Raw genomic sequence first — 9,978 nt, forward strand, 5'->3', positions numbered from 1 at the left:
TAGAGGCCATGATCGTAATCTCCAATTTTTATTTTCTTCCTCTCGCTGAAATAAGTAATTAACTTTACTTTTTTTGTTATTTTTTGTCTCAATTTGGAGGAAAATTTTTGGGGGAAAATTTTGTTCATTTGTAATACCATTGATTGATTATGCCAAATTAGCAAGGTGTGATAAAACTGAAATAAAAGTGTGGTGTATAACATTACTATTTTTTGTAATTTAAAAAAAAAAAAAAAAAAAAAAAACTGTTATAAGTTTGCAAACTGTCATATATATGAACACCAATCATTGGGGGGGAGAAAGTTTATTTTATAAGAATGAACCAAAAATTCTATATTTAATATTTCATATTCATGATTAAACTTATAGATCCCATAATATACATAAACCTGGTTATAATAGCCGTTGGGGTACAGTAGACACTAGGACCATTGAGCAGCTCATTAGGGCTGTCCTTTATGATTGAGAATTTCAGGCATTTGTAATTTGCAATGGGTGACACAGAATGAATCGCGCCATCTCAATGTATATATATATATATATGGTTGATTTACCCACCATCAACGAGTTTCGTGTTTTGGGGTAGTCGACCTTCTTAAAAGAGAAATGATTCTTTTTATTTTTTCTTTTTGCCATAAGTCTTCTCCTATTATTTTACTTTTCAAAATTATCATTGAATCTGTAGTCTTATGTGAGTTTTATATACGAGTCCCACATATTCAATAGTAATTTTAAAAAATAGAAAAATAAAAGGACATATAAATTGGGTTGGCAATGAAATAATGTGAAAGTGCTTTAGGCTTTAATACCCAAGAGCACATCTTACGCGTATGTTAGATATAGATAACGTGTAGAGTTTGTAATATTAGTTACTTTACTTTTTTTTTCCTAAGCTAGTCGATAATATTTGAACTACATCTAATCTATATAATAGATAATATTTGAACTAGTCTAAGAACTATAGTATAGTGTAAACTCTTAGACTATGAGATAAATACTAATAGATAATATTTGAACTAGTCCAAGAACTATAATACAAAGTAAGCTCGATCTTAGACTATGACATAAATATTATCTCCTTCTAGTGGTTTGATCTTTATCTCTAACGGGCAAGACCACTCTTAAAATATGGTTTGTTTGTTTTTTTCTTTCTACGCTTTTCTATAATATTAATGTGGTTTGTTTTCAGCTGATCATTACAAACAAATGGTTGAGATTTAGCGAATTGTAGACACATGCAATTTTTGCCTATTTAAATCACAGGTATGTTTGCTGGTTCTTGCTCAACACCAAAGTTGCATTTTTTCATTTTCATTTCTTGTAAGTAGAGACTTGAGAGAGATATGGACCTCTTCCTTGGGTATCTACTTCAGCTTGTAATCCTCAGCATTTCTCTTTCTTTCTTGATCTTCTGCATTTACAGAGACAAACCCATTTCCCCCAAGCTTCCACCAGGCAGAAAAGGATGGCCTTTCATAGGTGAAACTTTGGAATATGCCAAGGCCAGCAAAAGGGGCAATCCAGAGAAATTCATAGCCGACAGAATGAGCAACTACTCACCAGACGTGTTCAGAACCTCCTTGCTTGGAGAGAAGTTTGCTGTCTTTTGTGGTGCTTCTGGGAACAAATTCTTGTTTTCAAGTGATCAGAACAAGCATCTCACCACATGGTTGCCGCGCTCATTCGATCGAATTTTTCTTTTCCCCACCGATGCTGATCAACATTCTACCAAAGCAAAGGCAGCCAAAATGAGTGCCATTCGCCCTGATTTTCTCAACCCAGAAGCTCAGCAACGTTACATACCCATCATGGATTCCATGTCAAAATAACACTTGGAAACAGATTGGTCAACCCCTTGTAAAGAATTGAAGCTTTTCCTACTCTCAAAGAAGTACACCTTTGCATTGGCTTGCCGGCTGTTTATGAACATCCAAGACGACGAGCAAGTAACCAGATTTGCAAATCCTTTCAAACTTGTTACTGCCGGCCTCGTATCCATTCTGGTAAATCTTCCGCGTACAACTTTCAATCGAGCCGTTAAAGGAGGCAAACTCGTTCGTGAGGAGCTTTTGGGCATCATTAGAAAGCAAAAAATGGAGCTCTCAGAGAATATAAGGTCTGCACATGAAGACCTGTTGACTAGCATGCTCCTTAAAAGGAATGAGAATGGCAGAGGAATGGAGGAGAAGGAGATCGCTCTTAGGATTATAGCTTTCTTCATCGCCAGCTATGATACGGTAAGTTTTTCTATTACAGTCGTCCTGAATTATCTGGCAGAGCTTCTTCAAGTATACGCCGAGGCATTAAGAGGCATGATACGTTTTCGTTAGGGGAAAGTACTTCATTTTACACCCCTAAACTACCGCTCATTTTTAGAAGACCCTCAAAATTCAAGAACTCTCAATTTACATTCTTTAACTTTCAAATTCAATTAATTTATCCTTCCGTTAGTTTTAACCTAATGGAAATGCCTAAAAAGACCAAATTACCCTTTGATTTTTGTTTTATTTATTTATTTATTTATAATTTGAAATAAGGGTAAATTTGAAATTTTATAAAAAAAGTTAGAAGTATAAACATTCATTTATCACTTTTAACTTTTAAAAATTAACGGGGTAAATTGATTGAAATTGAAAGTTCAGGGGTACGTAAATTGAGAGTTTTTTAATTTTACGGGTTTTTTCAAAGCACACGGTAGTTGAGTGGTCTAAAGTGAAGTTTTTCCTTTCTATTATCATTACTTATTTTAGAAGTTTTAGCAAATAAAAAATTAAAATTTTAATCATTTAATTCATGATTATGTTAAAAAAGTGTTAAATATATTGACCGCTTGTTACCTTTAACCTCAAAAATTAGACAGGATAAGAGATGATCCACAAATGTGTAATCATTATCACTTGCTATATGTCTTTGTAACCACTCTGTTAACAACCACATTGTAAATCCTTAAAAGTATTGTCGTGTGGTGGCTTGCTTTCCACAAGTCAAGTGTGGCCCCATTCTTGTTGATTTTTGTTGTCTCATTTTTTTTCTTTAGCTTCTTTGTAGAAACTTTGAAAGAACAACACCTTTAATTATTGAAGACAGCCATTCGGTCCTTCAATGAAGAAGAGTGGCTTTGTGAGAGATTTGATACACCCGTTTTGCTTCATTTGTCTCACTTGTATTCTCTCAGTTTTGGAGTACGGAAAGGCCAAGGAATTAAGAGAAGTTTTCTCTTTCTTTAATTCTTTTTTGCACGATAATGAGAATTGGGTGAACCGGATCTTTTGGATTTAAGTAGTTTTCTTTGTAATACTCTTTATACTCTATCATTTTGATAGTTAATTTCATCTAGATCATCTTCGTCTATAGATGTAAGCTCGTTAAGCCAAACTACATAAATTTGGTATCTTGTGTGATTGTGTTATTTATTATTTTGTGATCTTTGAATTATTTTGTCGCAACAAGTATCAATGATACAAACCACTGAATGTGGTACAAGAGTAGAAACAATTTCCTAGACATTTGTGTGTTTTTTTTAGGCTCAAATCCGCTCTCAACAAGTGACATTCAACATGTAGAATATTTAAGTGAAATTGGATATGAATTACGGAGATAAAGTTCAAATTCAAGACCTTTATTTGAATATCATGTTAAACTACAACTTATCCTACATAGTGACAAAAAATTGTAAATTTAATAATTTAATTCATATTTTAATAGCCACATCAAACACAATAAAACGTATTTTTGAATTTGATATGAAAGTGGTTTGTTTGGTTGACACAGAACAAATGCTGATTGCGAAGTCCAAAGGTGAAGATGAATTGTTGCATTGGGAAGACATTCAGAAGATGAAGTATTCTTGGAATGTGGCATGCGAAGTAATGAGGTTAGCATATATCACCTGCTCAAGGAGGATTTAGAGAGGTCACAGCTGACTTTAGTTATGCGGGCTTTACAATTCCAAAGGGATAGAAGGTATGTAACAATTATGCAAATACAAGCTAACAGGGACGGAATCAAGATTTCTCATGAATGAGGCTATCGCCCCCCGCCCCCTGGTTCCGTCCCTGGAAGCTGAACTAGAACCGGCTTGAGATTTACTTTTGTGAATCCATTTTCTTGCAGACATACTGGACTGTAAATTCAACACACAAAAGTCCAAAATATTTCCCTGAACAAGAGAAGTTCGATCCTTCAAGATTTGAAGGGAGGGGGCCTGCACCATACACTTTTGTACCATTTGGAGGAGGACCTCGAAGTGCCCTGGAAAGGAATATGCACGATTGGAAATTCTCATATTCATGCATAATGTGGTGACCAAATTCAAATTGGAGAAAGTAAATCCGAATGAAAAGTTTATATACAATCCATCACCTATTCCAGAGAATGGTCTTTGGTTTACCTACACCCTCTCAATAGTTAGTGTCAAGAGTTGGTGTAATTAACCTTGATGCCACCAGCTGTCTATCGACAATCAGAAAATATCAACAACTGAATGGTTTGTATTTTCCACACTTCCTCTTTCGGTGGTTTTTTTTTTTTTTCGTGGTTTACACCAAACACAAAGGTAAGAAAATAATGATACAATCTATACGATTTGCTGTAGCCATATTACTTTTTTTGAGTAAATCAACAATATACTTCCTCTATGTGAGAAATAAATGGTTAGAGACAGAGAGTTTCGACCTCAAGAAAGAAATTGAAATAGCAAAGGTCCTTTATTGCAAAGCCAGTATTAAGTAACTTGATCAGTGACTCAACGGCCATAGGATATGAATCGGTAACGATAATGTCGTCAACATAAATAAGGAAATAGATAATTGAGGATCCTTGGAGGAAAATGAATAAAGTGGAATATGCTCTGGAGCCAATGACACAGAGTGTATAGAGAGGAGTGTTAGGTCGAGAAAACCATGCTCGAGACGCTTGTTTAAGGCCATACAATGATTTATGTAGATGACGCACATGATTCAGAAATTGTGGATGAGGAAATCTAGAGGTTGAACCATGTAAACTTCCTCTTCTAGAAAACCATAAAGTAAGGCATTTTGAATATCAATTTGATATAAGCACCAACTAGAAGAGACGACAATGGAGAGAATTGTGTGAATGCTAATGGGTTCGGCAACTAGGCTAAAAGTTTCTGAAAAATCCAGCCCTTGTTCTTGATGATAACCTTTGGCAATAAGGCGGGCTTTGTAGCACTCAGTTGAGCTATTAGGCCGATGTTTGGTGCGGAATACCCATTTATAGCCGACAACTTTTTTGTTTTTAGGGATAAAGCTACCCGTCCACACTATGTGAGTGTTTGGAGAGTGGTTTTATGCCTTCTCTCCAAGCACTCAAAAGCCTTAAATAGTGGAGCTTGTAGGCATTGGATGCACACGAAATTGAGTATACCATTGAATATTCTTGAGAGCCTACTCTATATATTTGTCATCTTCACTAATAGAGGAAAATATCCCAAAGCTTTAGAAATCCTAAAGATAGCCGGTAGAAAAATACAGTGTACACTTGCACAAGATAGGAGAAGGTTTTGGTGAGATATGATGGAAGGCTTGGAAACATGCTTATGGTATATATAAGGGTTAGGGAAGGGATCTAGAGAATTCTCACACTTAACTAATAAGATAAGTATAATTTTTCATGTGACCAAGGTAGAATAATGAATTTGTATAAGAAATGATAATAATGTTTCACAGTCAAAAAAAAAAAGAAAAAAAGATAATAATGTTTCATGGGAAGGTATAAGTTTCTATTGAAAGATGAAGTAGGTTAAATGAGGGTGGTGATAGTTAGATGACTAAGATAGAAGGTGGTAGGGTGAAAATGCTATAAAAAAATGAGAGAATGACATGTACCATCCATCATGTGCAAATAAGTCCCCCCACATTTAAACTTACATAATTTCTTTACTACATCACTCAAAGTGAAAGAGACATGCACTTTCGTATGTTAATCATGAAAAATATTTCCACTTGAATGACTGAGGGTGGATTCGTAGCCACATGTAGAGCCTGTCTAGATGTGTGTTTGAATAGCCTAAAAATGTGTTTACCACTCAAAAAATCGGTTTGAAAAAAAAAAGTACCCGTTTGGTTAAAAAAATTGTAAAAGTTTTTAAGGGTCCAAAAATCTTTAAAATGGCCAAAACGCACTTTTGACAAAAGCTTAAAAATGAAAATTTTTTCAAAATGTGTTTTTTTTTTTTACTTAAATACACTATTTCTCAAACACAAGGACAAACATGCTCACTACACATTAAAAGCTTATATATATTGGGATAGAAATGGACAAAAATTTCCTCCAAACAAGTCTGAAAGAAATATCATCCAACTCATTTAAAAAAGTGCCAAGTGTCTATAAACATTTAAAAGGCACATTAAATTCTTAACGCAGTTTACTAACTTAGATTAAATTTAATATGCTTTTTAAATGTTTATAGACACTTGACACTATTTTAAATGGGTTTGGGGATATTTTAATTTTGTGTTTTTTGGTTTTGAAAATAAAACATTAATAAACAACTTAAATATAAAATATAATATTTTTTCATATAAAAAACACATTATCAAACCGATCAACAAGTCTTGTATATATATAACTGACTAGGGGTGCAAAGGCGGTTACGGTTAGCGGTTAGTGGCAATAACCGCTAACCGTAACCGCCTTAGCGGTTAGTAGATTTCACTAACCGCAACCGCTAACCGCCTACCGGTTAGCGGTTAGCGGTTAACCGCCGGTTAGCGGTTAGTGAAATAGATAACCGCCCGCTAACCGCTTTTTTTAAATTGGGCTTTTTTTTTGGGCTTTTCGGGCTTTTTTTTACCCTCATTTTTTTTTTATTGTATTTTTAATATCTTCTTGGGCCCAATTGCTATAAAAAGTGCCCATATTGAAAAATCAAAAATATTTGACCCAAAATTTACATTTACTTGTACTTTAAAAAAATTTCCTTAAATATTAAATCATAACCGGTTAACTTTTTTTAAAAAAAAAAATTCAACACAACATACAAAAAAAAGTTCAGAATTCAGACGACTGTCACAACATATAAAAAAATATATAAAAAAAGTTCAACACAAAGCATATAAAATAAGTTCAAATAAAACATTAAATGATACAAATAAAACATTAAAACTTCATCAATCCTCTCATTTGGTCCTCTAGCAAATCCTGTGGACATCAGAAGAAGAAAAGTTATAATATTAAACATAATAATATTAAGGCACAAAATACATTAATACATTAATACTTCAATTGTGATTAATGTATTAATGGTTAAATTTCTTTTTCTAAAAAATGTTCAAAAAATACATTAATACTTCAATTGTGATTATAAGTAACACATTGTTGAATCTAATGTCAATTACTTAATTTGATATTATATAATTATATAGTCTCATTAAATTATACCATATGATTCATATGATTAATTATTTAAATTCTTATCATATTTACTTATAATCTTTTTTCTTTGAATTGAACTTAATATCTAATGGTAAATGGTAATGTTCAAACTCCTAAATCCTAAATTCCTAAAGTATCTAATAATGCTTTAATTAAATTGTAGACTTGTAGTTATAAGTAATATATTTTTTAATTCAATTGAATCAATTGTGATTATCATTGTACATGAATCATATGATTAACTTGTAGACTTATGACTTATGAGTTATGTCATATTATATATGCAATATTTACTATTATATAATCATATGATTTAATGATCAAGTCATCATGTGATATAATCATATCAATTATAGTGATAATATATAAATTACTAAAATTATAATGATAATACATTAATACTTAAATTGTGTTTATAAGCAACACATTGGTCATTGTTTAATCCAATGTCAATTACATAATTTGATATTATACGAATCATATCATCATTGTATATTAATAATATGATTCACTTGAAGTCTTGAATAAAGTATTTGAATTGTCATTGAATCATATGATTAAGTATTGATATTATACATTTATATTATTCATATGCATATGTAGACTTATATAGACTTATAACATATATAGATTTATAAGTTTATAACATCCATTAGAAATAAGTCTCTAGATATTTAATTGTTGTATTAATATGAATTGGTATACTTATGAGTTATGTCATATTATATATGTATAATTTGTTATTATATAATCAAATGATTTAATGATCAATTGATCATGTGATATAATCATATAAATTATAGTGATAATATATTAATACTCAAATTGTGATTTAATTATTTTAAAAAAAATTGTGATTTAATGATCAAGTGATTATGTTATATGTATAAATATTTTTATAATTATAATTATAAAAATATATTATATAAAAAAGCGGTTAGCGGTTAGCGGTTACGGTTAGTAGACCCAATAACCGCTAACCGTTAACCGCTAGGCGGTTATAGCGGTTAGGCGGTTAGCGGTTAATACGGTTAGACGGTTAGGCGGTTAGGCGGTTGGCGGTTATAGCGGTTAGCGGTTAGCGGGCGGTTAAAAACCGCCCGCCTTTGCACCCCTATAACTGACGTAGGGAAAGTCATTAGCCGACTAATTTTTTGGCAGTATTATGTTAGGAATGAATCACTGTAAGAATATATTCACCTAAAAAAAGTATATATTCATGAACAAAAGAATAAATAATTTTTAAGATTTACAATTAACTATATAATATTTAAAATTAATAAAGACAAATATTTAATAATAAATTTTATACAAGGTAATGACATTAGGGTGGTAGATTGAGGGGGTAAATTGTCGTAATTGATAGTTTGAGGGGTATATTGTCATTCGGGTGGTAGTTTGAGGGGGTTATGTGGACTTTACCCAATATAATATTTAGTTGAAGTAGAGAAATAATTAGAGAGTTTGATGTTTACTAATTTTGAAATCTGGCCAACTAAATCAACTAAATAAATTTAGAAAAAAAAATTGAAAAAGGTTAATGTGAATGCTGTAATACCTCCACCATATTATGGGCCCTTGAAAATGTCTTGAATTAAACTTGACATCGAAATCTCCCACTGCCAATAAATTGGGAGTAGGAAAGTCGATGAGGAATAAATATAGGGGACAAATAGGAAGCATGGTAGGTGATTTACAGGACTTGACCTTTCCTCTCATTAACCCCTCAACTCCCCCACATTCATTGATAATCTTCAAATAAATTTTATTTGAAGATGTGTTCTTGGTTGGTTCTTTGATGTTGTATATTTAAAGAAAAATTGATGCGAGGTTTACTATAGATTCATTCATATATAGTTGATTTTTGGGATATAAAAAAAATGGTGGGTTCCATTTTGATAGGTGTTTGTGTTAAAATTGGAATAATTATTATTTTCTCCCATGAACTACCACTCGATTGGAACAAGTTCAAATTTTATTTGAAAATGTGTTCTTGGTGTGTTCTTTTTTTTCCTCTCTTTTCTCTCCAAGTCTTTCACTCTCATTCAACATGTCTCTCTTGACGGGGTTGCCTAGCACCGGCAACAGCTGAAGCGAAAGCAGCTCTCCTTGCTATCCAGCTCTGCCGAGAGTTGGGTTTTATAAAAGTGCATCTAGAAGGTGATGCTAAGGGAGTGGTTGATGTTGTCAATTCTAGGAACGTGGACATGAGCTGGCTGGGACACGTAATTGAGGACATTAAGTTGGAGTTGAATTCTTTGGCACACTGGAAGTTTACTTTTGTTAGGAGAAAAGGGAACCAAGTGGCCCATTGCCTTGCTAAATTTGCTGTGCTGAACTGTATTACGGATAGTTGGAGTGCTACACCTCCTACATGTATTAGTGATTTGTTGGTGCTAGAGCAAACAGCTCTAGTTGCTTGAAGTTTCTAATGAAAAGTCGCTTATTTCTTCAAAAAAAAAAAAAACTTCTCTCTCTCTTAATTTCAAAAAAAAAAAAAAAAACATCACTCTCCATCCACTCTCCAACATTAATATCTCTCTTCTTTTTTCTCGCAAATCTCTATCTTTCTCTTTCTCC

The 9,978-nt window shown here is 32.6% G+C and overlaps 1 pseudogene; it reads left to right on the forward strand.

Annotated features, from left to right (window-relative positions):
* The first annotated feature begins 1,343 nt into the window (after nt 1-1,343).
* Nucleotides 1,344-9,978, forward strand: part of LOC132189483 (beta-amyrin 6-beta-monooxygenase-like) — an 11,882-nt pseudogene continuing 3,247 nt past the window's right edge.

The sequence above is a fragment of the Corylus avellana genome, chromosome ca8 (genome assembly GCF_901000735.1).
Source record: "Corylus avellana chromosome ca8, CavTom2PMs-1.0".
Taxonomy (NCBI): Eukaryota; Viridiplantae; Streptophyta; class Magnoliopsida; order Fagales; family Betulaceae; genus Corylus; species Corylus avellana.